This window comes from Gadus macrocephalus, chromosome 14, assembly GCF_031168955.1.
Source record: "Gadus macrocephalus chromosome 14, ASM3116895v1".
Classification (NCBI taxonomy): Eukaryota; Metazoa; Chordata; class Actinopteri; order Gadiformes; family Gadidae; genus Gadus; species Gadus macrocephalus.
The window spans coordinates 25,641,900-25,664,115 of NC_082395.1; the positions used below are offsets into that span (position 1 = coordinate 25,641,900).

Genomic DNA, 22,216 nt, shown 5'->3' on the forward strand with positions numbered 1-22,216 from the left:
ATAGCAGATCTCTCTCTCGCTCCCTCTTCCTCTCCCTCTCTCTCTCTCTCGCTCCCTCTCTCTCTCTCTCTCTCTCTCTCTCTCTCTCGCTCTCTCTCTCTCTCTCACTTTGACACTCACTCACTCACTCACTCACTCACTCACTCACACTCTCTCTCTCTCTCTCTTCTGCAAATAGGTAGGGACTGCAATGGTAAATCTTTTGTTAAGACTGCATGATCTCTGACCTGGGCAATAGCAGATTCCTCTCCCTCTCTCTCTCGCTCCCTCTCTCTCTCTCTCGCTCTCTCTCTCTCACTTTGACACTCACTCACTCACTCACTCACTCACTCACACTCTCTCTCTCTCTCTCTTCTGCAAATAGGTAGGGACTGCAATGGTAAATCTTTTGTTAAGACTGCATGATCTCTAACCTGGGCAATAGCAGATCTCTCTCGCTCTCTCTCCCTCTCTCTCCCTCTCCCTCTCCCTCTCTCTCTCTCTGTCTCTGTCTCTGTCTCTGTCTCTCTGCAAATAGGTAGGGACTGCACTAGTAAGTCTTTTGTTAAGACTGCATGATCTCTGACCTGGGTAAAAGCAGCTCTCGCTCTCGCTCTCGCTCTCTCTATCTCTCTCTCTCTCACACTTTTTGAAAGCACCGGTGCCATCTTGTGGCCTGGGTGCGCAGTCCGGTAGGACTGGAACAACTGAAATAAGATACCAAAAGCGGGTGTTGTTCTTTTTCTCCCATCCCCTAGAAAACTCCTTTGATATCCCCAACCCTTTTGTCCCCGTCTCCAAATTCCAGATCCCCTCCCTCTCTCTCTCCCTCTCCCTCTCTCTCTATTAATCGGTAGGGGCCATCTTGTCTGTTGTTAAACACTGCGTGGTCTCTGACCTGGGACAAAAGCAGATCTCCCCCCTCCCTCCCTCCCTCCCTCCCTCCCTCTCCTTCCCCCTCCCTCCCTCCCTCTCCTTCCCCCTCCCTCCCTCCCTCTCCTTCCCCCTCCCTCCCTCCCTCTCCTTCCCTCTGTCTGTCTGTCTGTCTGTCTGTCTCTCTCTCTCTAAATATATTCCCTTAAAGATCCATCTGTTTCAAATTATAATAATGTTTTGACAGCTACTTATTCAGCCACTGGTGCAAGTATAATCGTCACATTTCACTAGTCAATAGCTGGTGGTATTATATTTTATATTTCATTCCAATATTTGAGGTATTTAGTTTAATTTTGATTTAAATATTAATATTTAGATCACATCTACAGTTTCCGCACGCTCATTAAGTGCCCTCATCCTCTACGTATCAATAAATCCATAGCAATAAGTTGAAAACCATCGGTAACGACACTAGTTTCTGAGCACATAATATTTTGGCTATAATTTTGTAACTAATAGAATTCAACATCTTTGGGAGAATAATATTTATGTATACATGTGGTAATATCTGTAAATCCACTTTGATTGTACAGACTTTTGTGCAACATACAAGAAGGTTGTTCCACAGTTTCAATATGGAATATTGAAAAGTAATTAACCTTGTACAATCTTGTAACTCTCCCACTCTCTCTCTCTTTCTCTCTCTGTCTGCCTGCCTGTCTAAAGGTAGGCCCTCCCTCACCCCCTCATGAAGACACCTTCCCATCTGCGTTACCCCCCACAGAATAGCTTTGTCTTTGATGCCCCACTCTGGCGTCGTTTTGAGTACTCGTCGTTAACGATTGTTCATGGTTATAGGTGGGAGGCAAGGTCCTCCACTATCGGTCTCTGTGAAGATCGAGCCACAATAGAACATTAACGAGAGTTCCAATCATTATTATCTTTCACTTCTCCCATTCTTCTGAACTTTCCTGAGGCCGGCACGGTCCGTGTTCCTAAGCAGTAGCTCCATAGCGGATGTTCAGAGTAAATACGATCCTATCTGCTGATCCGCTAATACCATCCAAAATGCATGCTTACATTTTACATTCAAGTCTGTTGATATTTTGTTATTAAAGACGCAAATTATTAATCTACGAGTCCCTCCTAACCCTTTACACTCGTAAAGTCCCCACCACCCCCCTCCAGTCCCAGTCTAACACCCCGTCCCCTCACTGGCCTTCCATCTCTCTCTCTCTCTACAACCCCGTCTCTCTCCACTTCTCCACCTCCACTGTCTTAATGAACACTGTTGGGAAAAATAACCTGATGAGCACATCATATGGCAGGCACATTAATATATAGTCAACTCTTGCTCTAAACCCAACGAACACATAACACAAACATGATAATATATAGTCAGGTCAAGGCCGGAGCTGAAGGCCCCATCTCCCAGGCAGGCAGATGGTGGACACTCAGACAATGCACCAGTATCATCTCCAGAACGGGAGAGCCACATTAATTTATCACACAGGAGACACCTCGAAGCTCTCCCCCACTAGAAGGAACACATGCAGATACTAGGGGCCTGAGAGCCACATTAAATTATCACACACGAGACACTTCGGGGGGGGCACTCCCCCGTTTTAATTTATCACACCAGAGACACGAGGAACTCTCCCCGTTACGAAGCTCTCTCAGGGCCTGGGAGCCAAAACACACAGAACCGCACACACCTCAAACGCACACACCTCATCGAGAGGAGGATACAGCATAAGACTGCATCACACAGGGACTCTTCACCTTCTTCTGAAGCAGACCTTCCACGGAGGCGAAGCTCCAGACGAACCATCAGCGCTGATTAGGGACTTAGACATATTCGATTTCTCACGCTTTATGACTCTGTATAACCGTTGCCACTTTACTTAATAAATCCAAGGTCCTCGTGCCGATAGACTTTATTACCTCTCCGTCTCATTTTATCTGGTCCAGTAGCTAGACAGACCGTTTTTCCCCACAATTTGGTGACCCACAATGTGATTTTTTCTGAATTGAACACGCAACTGGGAAACGAGAGACGGAGAGCGGCACGACCTCGGGACCCCGGAGCACCGGACCGATTCCTGCAGTCTCACCTCGTGCACGCCCAACAAAAGGTAGGCAGAACCTGTTGATAAAATCCAAACTCTGCATAGTTATATAGGAATCATTAGGAGGTGAGACTGTGAGAGCGGTTCGCTACGGGATATCTCGTGGGGACGAATAGGACTGCATCCCAGTATTTCCCCATAAACCCGATTGACCCTGAACGCGTGACACATCGAATATCGGCTCGTTGCATGGTGAAAGAATACCCTCGAGACCATAGGGCCTATAAGAATCGGGCATAGTGATACAAGACTATCGATGGCCACGTAATGGATGTGTAATGGAGACACCTATGTCTTAAAGGGGGGTTAGAGTCCCCTTCTTTGTTTAGGTATTAAATAATTTCGGTGGTAAGGGGGTTAGAGTCCCCAACTATGTCTTAAGGGGGTTAGGGTCCCTCGGGTGGGATTAAAGTCCCCACCTATGTCTTAAAGGGGGGTTAGAGTCCCCTTCTTTGTTTAGGTATTAAATAATTTCGGTGGTAAGGGGGTTAGAGTCCCCAACTATGTCTTAAGGGGGTTAGGGTCCCTCGGGTGGGATTAAAGTCCCCACCTATGTCTTAAAGGGGGGTTAGAGTCCCCTTCTTTGTTTAGGTATTAAATAATTTCGGTGGTAAGGGGGTTAGAGTCCCCAACTATGTCTTAAGGGGGTTAGGGTCCCTCGGGTGGGATTAAAGTCCCCACCTATGTCTTAAAGGGGGGTTAGAGTCCCCTTCTTTGTTTAGGTATTAAATAATTTCGGTGGTAAGGGGGTTAGAGTCCCCAACTATGTGTTAAGGGGGTTAGGGTCCCTCGGGTGGGATTAAAGTCCCCACCTATGTCTTAAAGGGGGGTTAGAGTCCCCTTCTTTGTTTAGGTATTAAATAATTTCGGTGGTAAGGGGGTTAGAGTCCCCAACTATGTCTTAAGGGGGTTAGAGTCCCCTTCTTTGTTTGTGTATTAAATAATTCTATGTGGTAAGAAGGTTAGAGTCCTTTATCAGGGTTAGAGTCCCTTTGCAGAGGAAACGGTGCCTAGGGCACGAGTGACACACAGAGACAGTGGGTGTATGCGCGTGAGAGAGAGAGAGAAAGGCTGTGAGCGACTCCGTGTGTGCGCGTGTACGCAAGAGGTGATGTTTCTGTGTGTGTAAGAGGCTGTGAGAGACAGAATGAAAAGTCTGTTGATATGTTTCTGTGTGCATCTGCGAGAGACAGAATGAGAGAAGTCTGTTGATATGTCTCTGTGTGTGCGTTTAGAGGAGACAGAGTGAGAAAGGCTGTGTGCGTCTCTGTGCGCGTGTACGCAAGAGGTGATGTTTCTGTGTGTGCGTTTGGAGGAGACAGAATGAGAAAGGTCTGTTTAGGTGTGTGTGTGTGTGTGTTTGTGTGAGAGGGAGCGAGAGAGATAGCAAGGAGAGATAGCAAGGAGAGCTAAAGTCGGAGGACGATCGAGAAGGACCATTTTCCCTCTAGACAGTTGGAGGTAGTGATAGAGTGCGTGTTTTTCTAACAATGAACGGCTGTTTCAGGACCACGAGAAGGGACTCTGTATGGTTTTCAGGCCCAGAGTGTAATCCCCTTTCCCATATGTGTAGTCCTCCCATTTGAGGTCCCCGTCCACCATATTTGAAGTCCTCTACTCCACCTCATGTTGTAGTTCCCCTCCCTAAAACCATATGGAAGTTAGAACCTGTGAGGGTGTTTTGGTTCGGCCTGACGAGGCCTGTACCAATTTCGGTGGTCAGCTTCTAGTTTTGTGTATATAGAAATTTGGAAAGGGGGAGCAGTATTAAGTTATATATAATAAAGTGAAAAGTTATTTGTGAATGAAGGGACAGAAGGATCTTTTTGTGTGTGAGAGATAGTTATTAGGCCTTGTTCCATGATGGAGAGTTGAGGATGTTGCATTCCAGGCTTATCTGTTAACGGTCCTAGCTGCTGCTTGACCCTAAGGGGAGCGAGGAAGGGTGAGAGAGAGAGAACACATTTCCCCCCCCATTTGTCAAGCTACACCATTCAGACTAACACACAGTACAGAGAAAGGAAATAGAGTGTGTTCAACTGAAAGCGTGTGGTGGCCATACGCCATAAAATACCACATATCCAAGGAATGCAGGTAGAGCTCTGTTGAGTTTTCAGGCTTTGATAAATTTGTAGTTCCCTGTCTGCCATGTTTGAAGTTCCTTGTAGTCTCTGTCCATAGGTTTCACCTGAACAACCCCTCTGCTGGCCGAGAAAAGGAACTACCCATGGTTTCTCTCACACCCAGCCCCCAGAGCACACTCGCTTTCAAGGCGTTATGGCCGCACCCACATTCCACCCTTATCTGTTGTCTTGCACCAAACAGCACCCCGTACTGAGGAGAGAGAGAGAGCGTGTTCTCCCGAAGGAGGGAGAGAGTCACAGGGAGACACGCAGCGGATATTCACATTATGGCTAATTTGTTTTTCTTTAAGTTTAGTTTTAGTTTTGTTTTTTATTAAGGATGATGAACATGCATCATGCATGTTCATTTTTCATGAAATGCATCATGGTTACCATGGCGGCGCCCGGTGTGGCTGCGGCCAAGCCGGCTCCCGATAAAAATGTGTGTTTTATGTTAAATGTACCGTCAAAATCGTCGCGTACAACAGGAGTACACTACTGGGACTTAGAAACAACAACAGCACAAAGGATATGTCCGGAGTTAACTTCGCCTCGGATCGCGAAACTCTTCTCGGTCTAGGAATAATGTCCCGTGACAACGGACCCTCCGTGACAGCGGGCTCCCCCGCCCCCACCAGCCGAAACTGGAAGCAGCTGATGCGGCAGTGGAGGCCGAGCACAGGACGGAGGATAAGGCGAGGTTGCCGAGCCGGCATCACACACCGCTTGAAAAGAAACCCTCACAAAACAGCACTACCATCTATTCTCCTATCGAACGTCCGCTCGTTAGAAAACAAAATGGATTATCTCAAGCTGGATTTAACCACACATAGAAACGTAAGAGAATGCAACGCGATCATCCTAACCGAGACGTGGCTTCACAACAACGTTCCGGACTGCGTAATTAAACTGGATGGGTTTACAACATTCCGCGCTGACAGAAACCACGCCAGCACGGGTAAATCTCGAGGAGGTGGTGTGTGCATTTATATCAACAACAACTGGTGTACAAACGCAGCAGTCATTACAAGTCACTGCTCAGAGAACATTGAGTTTTTAACCCTCAACTGCCGTCCATTCTACCTGCCGCGTGAATTCAATACCGTCAACATCACAGCTGTTTACCTTCCCCCCAGCGCCAACACAAAGGAGGCACTCTCCATTCTGTACAAGTCTGTGAGTACACTACAAAACACACACCCGGACTCGGTCTGCGTAATCGCTGGCGATTTTAATCAGGCCAAATTGAAAACAGTAATGCCACACTATCACAAGTGTGTGAACTTTGCAACAAGGGGAGAGAACACACTTGACCAGGTCTACATCAACATCAGACAGGCCTTCAGAGCTGTTCCCCACCCCCACCTGGGTTCATCAGACCATCTCTCTGTTATGCTAATCCCAGCCTACAGACCTCTGTTGACGAGAAGCAAGCCAACTGTGAAACAGATCAGGGCCTGGCCAGAGGGCTCCACAGCAGCTCTACAGGACTGTTTTGAATGCACAGACTGGTCGGTTTTCAGGGAGGCGGCCACCACCAACCAGGACGTCAACCTCACCGAATACACAGACTCTGTAACTGGATACATAACAAAATGCATGGAAGATGTAACCGTCACCAAGGACATTACAGTGAGAGCAAACGAAAAACCCTGGTTCACCAGGGAGGTACGTGAGCTCCTGAGGGCACGCAACATTGCTTTCAAGTCTGGGGACAAGGAGGCCCTCAAGTCTGCCAGGGCCAACTTGCACCGGGGCGTGAGAGCAGCCAAGCGTGCATATGGACAAAAAATAAACTCATACTTCACTGACACAAAGGACCCAAGACGCCTGTGGCAAGGCATCCAGTCAGTCATAGACTACAAACCATCCCCCCCACCGTGTGAGGACAACACAGACTTCCTCAACTCACTCAACACCTTCTTCAGCCGGTTTGAAGAAAATAACACCACAACACCCAAAAAAAAACCCGTAAACCCTGACAGCACAACACTTCAACTGGACCCAGCGGACGTGAGGACGACCCTACTCAAGGTGAACCCCAGGAAAGCTGCAGGTCCTGACAACATACCCGGGCGTGTGCTCAGAGACTGTGCAGACTCACTCACCGACGTCCTCACAGACATCTACAACACCTCTCTGAACCAAGCCATCATACCAGCAAGTTTCAAAGCTACCACCATCGTACCACTACCCAAGAAGTCACCGGTATCATCACTGAACGACTACAGACCCATAGCACTCACCCCCATCATGATGAAGTGCTTTGAGAGACTGGTAAAGGCCCACCTAACATCCACCCTCCCCACTACTCTGGATCCATACCAATTTGCCTACCGCCCCAAGCGCTCCACTGATGACGCCATAGCAACAGCACTCCACCTCTGCCTGGCTCATCTGGAGAATAAAAACAGTCACGCACGGATGTTGTTCATAGACTTCAGCTCTGCGTTCAACACCGTCATCCCCCAACATCTTGTGGACAAGCTGAGTAAAATAGGCATCAGCACTTCACTGTGCAACTGGCTGCTGGACTTTCTTACTAACAGACCGCAGACAGTCAGAGTCGGAAACAACTCCTCAGCGACCACCATCATAAACACGGGGGTGCCGCAAGGATGTGTGCTATCCCCCCTGCTGTTCACGCTGATGACCCACGACTGCTGTGCCAAATTTGAAACGAATCACATCATCAAATTTGCAGATGACACAACAGTGGTGGGCCTCATCAAAGACAATGATGACTCAGCATACAGAGAGGAGGTACAGCTACTCATCAACTGGTGTGAGAGGAACAATCTGCTTCTCAACGTCAACAAAACAAAATAAATTACTGTAGACTTCAGGAAGGAACAACCAACACACATCCCACTCATCATCAACGGCAGTGCAGTAGAGTCTGTGAAAAGCACAAAGTTCCTGGGAGTGCACATCACGAATGACCTCTCATGGACTACCAACACCACCGCACTGGTCAAGAAGGCGCAGACACGACTCTACTTCCTGAGAAGGATGAGAAGAGCTGACCTCCCCACTTCTGCCCTCACCACCTTCTTCAGAGGTGCTATTGAGAGCATCCTGACCAGCAACGTCTCTGTCTGGCATGGCAGCTGTCTAGCTGCAGACAAGAAGGCACTGCAGAGGGTGGTGAGGACAGCAGAAAAGATCATCAGGTCACCCCTACCAGCCATTCAGAAACTGTACACTTCACACTGTTCCAAGCGGGCAATGAACATCATCAAAGACACAACTCATCCAGCACACAGTCTGTTCTCCCTTCTACCATCAGGGAAGCGGTACCGCAGCATGCGGTCCCGCACAAGCAGACTGAGTAACAGCTTCTTTCCACAAGCCATCAGACTCATCAACACACTGAAGAAAACCACATGAACTTCACCATGTCACTGGCACTTTACTGTTGCACTTTACTTTACTGTTGCACCTTGTGACCACTGATTGTACTTCTTCTGCTGCTGTGTGTGTGTGTGTGTGTGTGTGTGTGTGTGTGTGTGTGTGTGTGTGTGTGTGTGTGTGTGTGTGTGTGTGTGTGTGTGTGTGTGTGTGTGTGTGTGTGTGAGAGATTATTGTCAATGTCTTATTTAAATGTTATATGTTTTTTTGTTCAATGTTTTTTTAACTACACATTGGAGTCTGGCCAAACGCAATTTCAAACTTCTGTGCTAACCCTGTTACATAGATTTTTGACAATAAAGTACACTTGAACTTGAACTTGAACTTGAACATCCTGACACAGTTACCATTCAGGATGAAGAACATCAAAGTTCATGAGGAGGTTATAAGGACAATAACGTTGATACTTTAATAGGACAACAGTGATGATAATCTAATGCAATTGGACTAAAGAAGGTGTTGCTATTAACTAAGTGATTCATATTATTTTCACACAGGAAAGAATAATTGAATAAATATGGATATGATAAAGAAGGAGAATAATAATAAAATAAAATAAAGTAATCTTGATAAACTGTAAAAGTAGGACTACACCTATTAAAATATGGGGTGTATCTCTTTGGTCAAGGATGACAGGTGGATTGAAGCCACATCTGCTGGGAAGGGGTCCTACATGCTATGTTGTCAATTTGGATTCGGAAGTAGTGGGTTTACCTTTCAAATGCCACTACTGCTGCTGCAATAATTTTAACTCTGATAAATTACCTTTTGTTTTATAGTTTCCCTGATGTGTATCCAATAAGCACACACTTGGCTGCATAGAACAGATGGGGCTGAAGACTCTGTCTCCATCCCTCCACTTTGCGATCTATACCACCATATAGGTGGGGATTGATTGTATCCCAGGTATGGCATCCTGCAGCGAGCCAGTATGGAAGGCTGGTTAGCCAACGACGGGTAAGATCCCACCTTGACACCCGGGACGACCTAAGGCAGGCACAGTCACGATTACTTGGCAGAGTCGCTGTGGGCACTGGCTCACTTGATCATGAAGTGACGAGCTGCAACAATCATGGGAAGTCCCGTCTGGGGTGTAGGGTGGAGGAGGAACAGGAGTCAGATATGTCAGCTCTGGCAGCAGAGGTGGTCTTGGAACGGGGCATGTCGCGTTTTATTTTATTTTACCTTTGTGTTATAGAAGGCCACTAACGCATGTACGTTTTTCGGTTTAGTGCATGACTTTGGAACAGCGTGGTCTCCGGCGGCTGATGGTAAACCCACCCATATTGGGCTTTGGTTTTGGACATACTGGTTTCGATTTCCCTTCCCAAAAGATTGGTTTTAGTTTGCTGATGGTTAAGGTTAGACGTTTCAACGTTGGTTGAACCAACGGCGTTCTTAGATTTGCTTATCATTTAATGTGCATGGTTTTGACCATTGCCCAAGGGGGGAGGTATTGAGGAGAATTAAAAAAAAATATATATATATATAAAAAAAATATATATAATAATAATAATAATAATAATAATTAGAAAACAAGGTTTTTCTTCACCATACTTGCAAACAATGATTGACATCCACCTAAATGAGTGTGAAATATTTGAAAAAACAGTGTTCAACAGATGGGTAGAAGCAGTCCCATCAGAAGACCAAAATGCGGTTACGGTAATCAAGGTTCTGACTAGAGAAGTCATGCCAAGGTTTGGAATTCCGTCACAAATTAGCTCAGGCAATAGGGCAGCGTTTATTCAGAAAACACTCAAACAAGTGATTTAACATCTGCATGTCAAACAAAGATTAGGCTGTGTCTACATTCCTCAAACCACAAGGTATGGTGGAGAGAGGAATGGGACGCTTGAGACGAAGATTAACAAAGTTAAATTAGAGTACTAAATTAAAGGACTAATGCACTACGGTTGACACTAATGAGTTATCGCATGAAAACTAACAGAACGACGCATCTAACCCCGCATGAAATGCTTAAGGGTCGACCCATGCCTTCACCTAACATTCAAGGGTCCCAAAAGGGACTTCCATTAGAGTAATTAGAAATAGAATTAAGGAAAATATGTTTGAACATCTAACTGTTGTACATAAGTTTGTAATTCCAGCAAGAGAAACACAAAGTTCCAGGGCCAGAGGAGGAGCCAGATGCAGACACGCCCGGAGCTGACCAACCACCCAAGGATGATGCAATCAGATTTCGCACCGGATGGGTCGGTGGCCAGGGTGCTGGCAGGGTTACAGTCCCTCAGATTAGATTTGGCAGAGAGCTCCGGCATTAATGACCCCTTCACAGGATGGATGGAGAGCCCAATGAGCGATGGGCGCTACAGGTGCAGCAGGTGCCATCCAAGCTTACCTGGGGATCGAGTATATACCGGAGAGTTTGGACGCGGGACCGCCAGAGGGGCCCGACCTGATCCGGCTGGAGAACATGGTGGGCTGCCCCATTCCCGTCCCCGCCAACGGCACCACCCCCCTCCCACCTGATGCACCCACGTCGCCCGGACCAGGGATCTGCGTTCCGGTACCAGGGGCTGCGGCCCGTTCCCTTAAGGCTTGAGGGCGCCCCTGGCTGTATTCGCTTCTGTACGCTTCACTGTTTTTAGCCGCTCCCATATCTATGCCCGCGTCTACGCAACCGACGCCGGGAACGCAAATGTTGTTGTTTATATCGCTGTCCCACTAGATGGAGCTCGGGGATACACACGGTCGAGGTTCCAGGGGCCTTGATTGCCCGTTTATCAGATGAGGTCCTGAGCGCAGTTGAATAAAAGGGTCTAATGCTCAGGTGGCGCCTTGCGACCACCTGCCCGTGATGACGCTCAGGACTATTCCGTGGTTTCAGTTGTTCCCGTGCCCCGGGCCTACCCTGAATACCCCATGCGTGTGATTGCTTATTGTTACACGACCAGTTAACTCCTCCTCACATCCTTAGTGTGCGGTCATCTAGGGATGGGTTGAGGGGGATTGGCATTCGTTGTTTACCTCATATCTTTCTGATATTATTATTATTATTTAGGGACACGTTTCAGGGTTGCATTTCTTTCCTGTGATTGTTATTGTGTAGTGTTTGTGTGATTGTTGCATTTTTGTTTATATCGTTATTGTTTACTGGTAGTTTTATTGTTGCATTTTGTTGTTGATGTTATGGTTTGGTGTTGGTTTTGTTGTGTATCATCTGCTGCCAGTATTGTTGGTATTGTCTGCTCGCGATGTAAGGCCGGGGTGGATGCCACCCCCTAGGTGGGGTGTGTATGGCATACCCATGTCTGAAGCATGGGTAGCGTTTCTCCCACGTGGTTCCCCATACGCCCGGTCCAGCGAGTTGTTTTAGTCCCATGCTCATGGTTGTTTGTTTTTATGGTCATTTTGCCTTCTTTCTGTTATTTCTAATGGTGTTATAATGGTAGTCCCGCGCTGGAGTCCTATCCCTCGTACCCCTAATGAGTAAAAGTCGTCTTGCGACGACTTGAGGGGGATATGTTGGGAAAAATAACCTGATGAGCACATCATATGGCAGGCACATTAATATATAGTCAACTCTTGCTCTAAACCCAACGAACACATAACACAAACATGATAATATATAGTCAGGTCAAGGCCGGAGCTGAAGGCCCCATCTCCCAGGCAGGCAGATGGTGGACACTCAGACAATGCACCAGTATCATCTCCAGAACGGGAGAGCCACATTAATTTATCACACAGGAGACACCTCGAAGCTCTCCCCCACTAGAAGGAACACATGCAGATACTAGGGGCCTGAGAGCCACATTAAATTATCACACACGAGACACTTCGGGGGGGGCACTCCCCCGTTTTAATTTATCACACCAGAGACACGAGGAACTCTCCCCGTTACGAAGCTCTCTCAGGGCCTGGGAGCCAAAACACACAGAACCGCACACACCTCAAACGCACACACCTCATCGAGAGGAGGATACAGCATAAGACTGCATCACACAGGGACTCTTCACCTTCTTCTGAAGCAGACCTTCCACGGAGGCGAAGCTCCAGACGAACCATCAGCGCTGATTAGGGACTTAGACATATTCGATTTCTCACGCTTTATGACTCTGTATAACCGTTGCCACTTTACTTAATAAATCCAAGGTCCTCGTGCCGATAGACTTTATTACCTCTCCGTCTCATTTTATCTGGTCCAGTAGCTAGACAGACCGTTTTTCCCCACAACACCCCACCACCAATCTTCCTCCCGCTAAACCCTCCTCATAAATCCAACCCCCAGCCTCTCCCACGACACATCTCTCTCTCTGTCGCTATTTTTAACAACGATAACTTCAATTTGTAGTTCCCCTTATCATCCAAGGATCTCATAGGGCTATCTGTGTACATATAAATGTACACACAGCGCAGAAACAGAGGTATTGAGAACACAAATTGCGGTTAAGTGGTAGCCTTATGCCATAAGGTACCACAGTTTTCAGCCGGACAGATAGAACTCAGAGAAGTTTCTGTAGTCGGCTGATACGCATGTAGTTTGCACCGCAGCCATATTTGTAGTTCTTGGTAGTGCCCCCTACTCGTTAACACGAGATTATTCCCAATTACATCTCAACATCTCCAAATGTACCACAAGAATATAACTATTATAAGTCCCAAATAGACGACCCCCAGCTTTCCAAGATCTACCATCCCCTCATCAAGCTCAAGAATCCCCTTAATTGTCTGCCCCCACCAGACGAGACCAAATTAGCCTCACACAGCCCTGCAACTTAAAGAGGAATACACCTAGGCTGTACCTTCAAACGCTCTCTACCACACACTTCCTTATTTACATTACTTAAAGAAGGAGGCTAAACCCCTTCCTATTGTCAGTAAAATTGAAGTCTTATCTCATTGTTCTTTCTCCCCCTTGCCCCCTCCCACCCCTAACACCTGGTAATATGTTGGAACCAGAATGTAAATTTGGTATATGTGTTTGTATATTTGAGGGTCTGTGTGTCTGAGTCAGGAGCCAGTCCCTAGTTGATATCGGCAAAACACGCAAATATTTGTGTAGGTTGTAATCAATGTTTTTTGATTCACCAACATTAATAGTTTAAACGATCTATAAATGTCTTGCATTTGTGCTAAATTTGTTCTCTTTTCTCGTCAGGCCTTTGCAACCCGAGCAGTAATGGATGCCCGACATTCATCATTTTAATCGTTAACATTACTGCAAATATTCTCTTTTCTAATCAGGGAGTGGCAACACAACGATCAGTTGCCCACGATCATCATTTTACTTCTGTGCATAAAATCTTAATTCTCTTTTCTCTTCAGGAGGTGGCAACACAAGCATTATAGTTGCCAAACACTCATCTTTTTACTTCTCTTCATTGATCTTAATTCTCTCTCTCTCTCCAGGAAATGGCAGTATAAGAACGAATGCCAAACACTGACAGTAATTATTTTTTTCAGGTTGCTAAGCCCTTCTGTCTATTCAACATGCGTTTTGTGTAGCAAGACAGGTAGAGAACCAGGCTGGTTCAAATAGACACGGGGTTCAACTACTAGAATAATATGTCTAATTAATAAATGGTGCACATGGTTTTAAACGGTGCCCAAGGAGGGAGTTAGCTTAACTGCTGTAGACACAATTACAATACGTTTTTTGCGAATATTAAAGGTACATAGGTTAAATTCTGCTATAATCAGCTACTAAATAAGAATAAACTGAATAACACTGCGTGAGGTGTTCAAAGGTCAACTATTGCTTCCATTGGAGCGATTGCAATAGATATAATATCGTACCACCAATATGCATGCATTATCTTGTATTCAACAATTAGGAAAGCCGGATTCCAGAACCGAAAGAAGTCCTACAAAAGGACACCAACCCAGGGGTCTTACATCAAACCAGATCCCTGTACGACAGTTACACAGTGATCTTAAGATGGGAATAATTATCTAAACTCCACATCATGAACGGTTAGCCTTTAAAGTTGTCCATAGCATGCATACCGCTCGTCCACAGAAGTCCGGGGATTATCCAGGCCTGGGGATTCTTATTAGGAGAATTCTGGGATAACCTGCCTCGTAGGAGAGCGGAAGAGAAGAGAGAGAGAAGCGCAGAGACGCAAGTGATAAGGAACGGCCAACCCCATATTTATGACATCTTAAGGAATGATGACTTAGATGACCATATGGTTAACAAAGGCTTTTGGTTTGTTGTGAGGCAGCTGTCCTCAGCAACACTTCTGAATGTGTAAGAACTCCTGGCCACTCAGCGGACCTCACTGCGGACCCTTTAGAAAATGAAGGGCTCCGCAGGAAGAAATCCCATCTGAGGTCTCAAATTGTTGAATAATATGCTTATTTTTAGGTCTGTTGATGCATGTTATGATTCATCTTCGTTCGTGCTTTTCTTAAGAATGTGTATATAGAGATAAAAATAAAATGAAAATAAAAATAAGTAAAAATATAAAATGAAAACAAATGGTGGATTCATATACCATGTGTGAATGTCCTCTTGTGTGTGTCAGAGCCACCAAAATAATGGAGGTTACTCGACTGTTACATACACGAGGGGATATTGAAAGCATACCACATATAAAACTAAGACAATTAGAAAATGGTTCATTATAATTAACTTGCAATAACATTTGCTTCACCCAATAACTTCTGGATTTTTCTTTTAGGTTCAGTTTTTGTTTTGTTTTAGAATGTCACCCTATATTTAATACCCAGATGTGCATAATTGTTGTGAGTTCGGATGACTCTTATTCTACCTAGTTTAGACAGTTTTAATTGCCCTGGCTCAAGATTCCCCCATAGACTTGGTGTCAGACGTTGGATTGTGGCGCTCCTTGGGAGCCTCCAAGCCCACGTTAACCGACTAATCGTTCCTGCAGTGTTCTGAAGTGATGACGGTGGAGCTCAATGGGAGGCTCCGGGAGAGTTCACAATCACGGGCTCCTTCGGGGAGAATTCAAGTGGGTCAGGATTAAAGGGTTGAATTAATGTATCGATTTTATGTTGACCAACAAAAAACTAGATAATTATAATAATAAATACTGTTCATGTAATGGTATAGTTAGGTCTGGGACCTGCGTAGCTAAAAAAACTGTTTTGGAAATAGTAATGGACGTGTCCAGGACATGTATAGCTATAAATAAGTAAAGATAAAACTGCGTTTTACTTTACTTCACTTTGCTAAGGCATATGCACGTTTGATGTGGTGTGCAAAAGGCAGAGAATAAGGCATATACACGTTTGATGTGGCATGCAATGTACATAGGAGTGAATCAAAGTGTGGACAACATCAAATGCAAACAATACGTAGAATAAATGAAGATTAGGTCATCCAATATACATAGTTAGTGTAGGACAATCGGGTAGTATAATGAAGGTAACTGTTGGAACCAGATACGGTTACAAAGAATTGATATTGAACATACAAATTTTAACATTGTTATTTCCCTTTTTTCATCTTTTTGGGTTTATAAGATAAGAAATGGATTAGCAATACATCTGCTCGCCAGGGACAATATAGGCTCAATTTAGATTCAGAAGTTGTGGGTTAACCTTTCAAATGCCACTGCTACTGCTGTAACGCTTTGTTACAACGTCAGCGTCTCATAGTCTGATATTTTTTATTTATTTTTTTACTCTAAGTTACGGCACACAGGTATACTGACGCATGAAACATTTACGGTTTAATGCATTTAACAAAAGTGTGGTCTCAAGACGGCTGCATAGACCCACAACTATCGACCTTTGGTTTTGTATGTACTGGTCTTCATTTATCTTCATAATAGATTGGTTTATGTACAGATTATTAAGGAAAGGAACTTCAACTTGGTTGCACTACACCGTTGTTAGGATTGGTTAATTTAATGCGCATGGCTGAAGCAATGCGCAAGGAGGGATGTAGTGTGAATATTAAATGAAGGTTGAAATCAGCTCAGAATAAGGAATCAGACACTCAAAACAAAAATTTAAAATCCGTACAAGCACTAAATAGAATTGGTTAGATGAAGGAATACAAATGAGGCATTATCAATTATAATACAAACATATCTGAAACGCATACAATTTTCAGGTCCAATGTTTCCAGAAGCAAGATGAGTACCGTGTATCACTCTGACACAGCTAACTTTGCACGTAATGCTTATGGTTAGATTCATGCTTACACTTTCATTTCTAGGGTCCCATAATGGACTTCCATTAGAACAATTAAAAATTGAATTATAGGAAATATGTTTTTGAACAACTAACTGCTGTACATGAGTTTATATTTCTACAATAGAGAAAAGTTCCAGAACCAGATGCAGACACACCCGGAACCTATAAACTACGTCCGCCGAGCAAGGAGCAACAGTCACATGAGGAAATCAAATAATGGCAGGATTTGAATCGGTTCTGTTTTGGTTGTCCACCATATAAAAATATGTATATATATATTGTTTGGATAAATTACATGTATCATAATCAGCAACAGTTCGTTCAGTTAAAAAGATAAAGTTAAAAGGAATATATATAGATATGGATATGTTATTGACAGAGCAAGGAGGGGTAAATGCGTTGATAGGCACAACATGTTGTACTTTTATCCCCAATAACACAGCTCCGGTTGGGTTGGTGGCCAGGGCGCTGGCATGATTACAATCCCTCAGGTTAGAATTGGCAGAGAACTCCGGCATAAATGACCCTTTCACAGGATGGATGGAGAATATGTTTGGGAGGTGGAAAGGCATGATCCAGTAAGTGCCCGTCGCGGGAATAAATGCAGAGACCGTGTTAATTGTCACCGGCTGCCGTTGTATTCCCTGTGCACGAGGGCTACTGCATCTGCTGATCACCACAGCAGTGGGTGCTACAGAAGCGCCAAGTGCCATTCAGGCTTACATGGGGATCAGATATGATCCGATGAAAGTGAACGATACATCACCTGAGGGGCCCGACCCTATCCAGCTGTAATATGTAGAATAGTCAACACCTATACTATTCTAGTAGAATCTCCTGTATATAAGATAATCAATATCCCGGATTAACTTGAATAACAAATTTTAAAACAACCATACCTATGTTTGTTACTGTGTAGTGTTGCTTGGTTGCGAGTGCAACCCGTTATTTCTGAATCGCTGCATTGATAATGGTACTGTTGATCTTCTTTGAGACGGTTGTTTACAGGCCACCTGTTGCTGACACGACGACGACGGAGAACCTGTTTGGAGGCTCCCATGATGTAAAAGTAACCTCTCTGTGAGCTGAGCCCTTGACAAGGAGGGACGAGTCTTGGGTTCATGAATTACAGGCCCGACGGCGACAGAAGAAACAATGGCTACGATAATAACAACGCCCAAAACCACCCACATGCAACAGCGCACCAATACACGAAGATCACCTGAACCACCCAAATCCATGCTAGCCTATCAATCATTTTGAATTTTTAAAATTGTATTATGACTACCAATTTTTACTTTACTTTTGCACATGTTGAAAATTGTATGACCTTGTAGCACATAACCGAAGGGTATTAGCTTAGGATTTCTATGGATACTTTTGTTTGTGTGTTGTTTGACCATATGATTGCATGATAACAAGATATATGTTCATTGTTGTATTGTTAAATAATGACCTGTATTTCCTATGAGACCCACAATGTGAATACCGTTTCAGTATTATGGGGACGCGTAGTGGTTTTTCTCTATTCGATAGAGTTGTTCCCACACGGTTGATGGTGTTGATGATTTATCCTACTTTTACTATGTTTTCGGTGTGGTAAATGGTGTTTATGATTTAAAATATTATTGTATGGTCATCTGAGATGACCAAGGAGGGATTGTTACGTATTTTAAGAGCACAAGGGTGTATTTCCCTCACTTAACCACTAGGGAGTAGGACCAAACATATAAGCCGTAAATACTATACATAGCCACAAGGGGAGCAAGACCTTACTGAAGGCTGCAATAAATACTTTAGCCACAGAAGGCAGCACCACAGACCAGGCGAGGAAGCCGAGGGTTACGTCACACCGGCTCCTCCCACTACTTCCGGGCCGCGCTGTTCAGACCATAACAACCTACAGATCGAGCATGCTCTTCAGAATTCTCCCGGCAGCTATTGGACAGGGTTTAAAGGTCTATTGATCAGCTAGGAGAACGCTCGCGTCGCACGTGCTTAGACACATCTTCAATCTCTCTTTGCTTCAGAGTCTCAGTTTACCATACCGAAAATACGAGATACCAAATAAACTCTCTTAAAAGCTATTCCTTTAGATTCGACCACCTTCCTTGAAGAACTCAGCATCATCCATTTGGTTCGGCCGACCGTCATCCATTTGGTTGGGTCTTCTAATTACGTTTCTGTACTTTCGTCTTATTTTCATTGCACAATACATGTTATAAGTCATGCCAAACGAATGGTTGTTACGGTATTTATCGCGCATGCGTCGTCTCATTGTTTCTTTCTGTTTGGATCTGAATGCAGGGTCGTTTGCATAGCGATTGGTAATATAAGACTTTCGGGTTTGCCTGAAATGAGCATTTAAGCGACAGCTGGTGTTGGTGTATGACCTCTGCCTCTGATTAAAGCTTTTGTCTTGCCTGTAACGGTTTCTGATATATGACCTCTGCCTCTGGTTAAAGCTTTTGTCTTTACTGTAACGGTTTCTTATATATAATCTCTGCCTCTGATTAAAGCTTTTGTCTTGCCTGTAACGGTTTCTGATATATGACCTCTGTCTCTGATTAAAGCTTCTGTCTTGCCTGTAACGGTTTCTGATGTATGACCTCTGCCACTGCTCATAGCCTTCGTCTTGAATTGAACGGTTTCTTATATATGCCCTCTGCCTCTGCTTATAGTTAGAGTCTCTTTGATAGCAAGTGGCTATGTAGGACATCTTTCTTTTTCTGTAACAGTTGGTTTCACAGGATCTCTTTGTCAACATATCCCTCTCTTTTCTATACATTTTTTGATATGCAGTTTCAACATTTTTGCTATATTTAGCTTTTGTCACCTCCAATGCCTTAAGTCTTCTTTCGAAGTTTACCCTTTTTTCTTTTGATTATTTTGATAGATTTGCCATCTGTTGGGGTTTGTCAGATGTATCGCATTCCACCGTAACTTCACCGCTACAAACGTGCATGAGTTCAATTGTGTCTGAAATGTCATCATATGGTAGAGTCTGTTCTCCTCTACGGCAGCGAATGCTGGTCCCTGAAGCCAACCTTGCTGAAGTCTTTAGACGGGTGCTACACCAGAATGCTGCGTGCAGTACTTAACATCAGCAAGAGTACACATGTTACCAACAGGATCCTGTATGAAGGAATACCAAGGGTGAGTGAGAAAGTAGCTGCCAGGAGAATGAGACTGGCGGGACACTGCCAAAGACACCTGCTGCCAGCTAGCAAATTGTTACTGTGGGAACTAGGGATGGGCATAATTAATCGATGCTCGATAATTGATCGTTAAGAAATGCGTCGATCAATTTATATTGTTATCGATTAAAAGGACGTTGTGTTGCATACTGTGAGTCTTGAAGCATTTAATTGAATATAACCCTGCCGACTGGTGGAAAGTGAATGGAAGAAGGTTCCCCAGGCTGTCAAAGTTAGCGCGACAATACCTCTGCATCCCCGCAACTTCGGTCCCGTCAGAGCGGGTGTTTTCTGCTGCTGGACTGACAGTTACAAGGCTGCGTTCGCGTCTGACCCCCGAGCATGTTAACATGCTTATATTCCTAAACAAAAATATGTAGGCTGGAGTTACTGTATGCTATGGACGACAGTCACCACCGTATGTGAGTCGCTCTTTTCTTTCTTAATGTGTTGACTCTCGCTCCGCTTGGTGCCTCTTGGAGTCGTTACATTTTGCCAAAACTGTGATATTTTAGCAACAAGTCCAGCCTTATATATGTTCAATAAGGTATTGCTTTTAGATAGACTAGTTCATGCAATTGTTTGTAAATGGGTGGCTCATCTTTTTGTTGCGAGCCTTTTCCGCACGCCGGCTGCAGGCATTATATGTCGGCCTTTCCCCCCCCTTTTTTTTCATAACAGTTATACAGTTTAATGCCCACTGCCTTTGTTTGATTATTGTTGTCCGATAAGTTCGCTACTTATTGTAATTGGAATAGGCTACAGATTTAGTCTTGTTGAATCGTTTCCAAACCTTTAAGAGCGCCTGTAGGCGCATTGTTCAGACTTTACGAGCGCCGCATAGGCCTATAACCTATAATGCCTGTATTTATTATTTTAAAACTGTTAAACAGTTGTAGGTCTTCATGTTAACTGTATTGTATTAATTTTGGCCCATACATTATTGTTGGAATAAAGATTTCATTGATAAAAACATTAGAAAAAAAACATAGAAAAAAGTTAATGATTAATCGATAATTGATCGATAACTCTAGTGATGCTCGATCAAGAAAATTTCTTCAAATGCCCATCCCTAGTGGGAACCAACCCATGGGCATCTGTCTCGAGGACGTCCTAGACTCACATTCGTGGATGTACTCAAGAAGGATGCAGGAGCGCAAAGTACCAATGAACTGGCCAGATGTATGGAGAATCGGGATGACTGGAAGCAACGATGGAGGGCTCGTCTGAGGACGACCTAGAGAGAGGGAGTGCACTCAGTAGTATCTGCATTTGAGTCTACATTTGCCAAAACTCCATCCACAGAGAATTCATCCTCACTGTTAAAATGCACAGGAATGAGCTCATATGGTGCATAAGAGCTGGAGCCTAACATAGTAAAGCTTGTGATCAACTTTGTTACCAGGTCATTTAAATGTGTGAAAGACAACATGACAGCTGTGCCGGGATTGCTGTCAGGATCACAATTTTTCACATGTTCAGCTTGTGTTTTGAGCGGAAACTCACCAGACTTACTCCACCTTACTTTAGCCGCTTGGGATCTTTTGCTTTTCTTTGGCATCCCTTACCGTGAAATAGAGGGAGTGTGAAAGAAGGGAGTGACAACAGGTAGAGCAGGAAAGATCTTTTCTCCAAGAGTTTGTTTTGAGAGTACTTTTAGTTTTTGGTCTGTTTGTTTGTTGGCCTTTGCTACAGGTTTTTCTGGGGATAATGCATTCTGGTCTTTTAAAAAGAAACCAATCATGATAGCGGTAAATGTAGGTAGAGAGAAATAGGGAAGAGACAGGTAGAGGATAGAACGGTCGTTTTATCTGAGCGGTCTCAAAAAAGAGACAATCGAAAACTGGGAGAAGAGATGGGGTTTGGGGGTAGCGAGAAAGATGGGGTAGGGGGGTTTGGATGGGAAAATCAGCAGGCTGCAGGGCCAATCAACGTCTTCTTCGTTCATGTACAGTGTTTAAACCGGAAAGAAAAGAAAACAAACATTAACTTAAAGGGGCCCTATAATGCAATTTTTTACTGTTTATTATTTAATTTGTTTGACCTCATAGAATTGATTTACAACAATAAAGGGTTGTCAGCGCATTATTTTTTCTCCTACTTTTATGAGTATTACAACCCCTATGTGAAGCACCCTGTTGCTTACAATTTTGAGGCATTTAGAATCTTGGTGCTTACGTCAATTCAGGCAATCTGTCACTGTCTACTATGGCTTCGGTGCTACCTTACCTATTATATATTATAACTCACAGATATATTATAACTCACCAATTATATATTAAGACTCTCGTGGACAGATTATAGATAACTGAAACAAAGAGAAAAGAATGCTGACACGGGAGACGTGGCTTGTCTTTTCAAATCCTCA

The 22,216-nt window shown here is 44.3% G+C and overlaps 1 protein-coding gene across 1 annotated transcript in view; it reads left to right on the forward strand.

The window, feature by feature from the left end:
• The window catches only part of LOC132472000 (LINE-1 retrotransposable element ORF2 protein), a 36,416-nt gene extending 17,711 nt beyond the window's left edge, over nt 1–18,705 (forward strand). The window contains exon 2 of the mRNA XM_060071393.1: nt 17,588–18,705. The gene's annotated coding sequence lies outside the window, so the exon portion shown is untranslated. The remainder of the gene's footprint in view (nt 1–17,587) is intronic.
• Nucleotides 18,706–22,216: the final 3,511 nt, after the last annotated feature.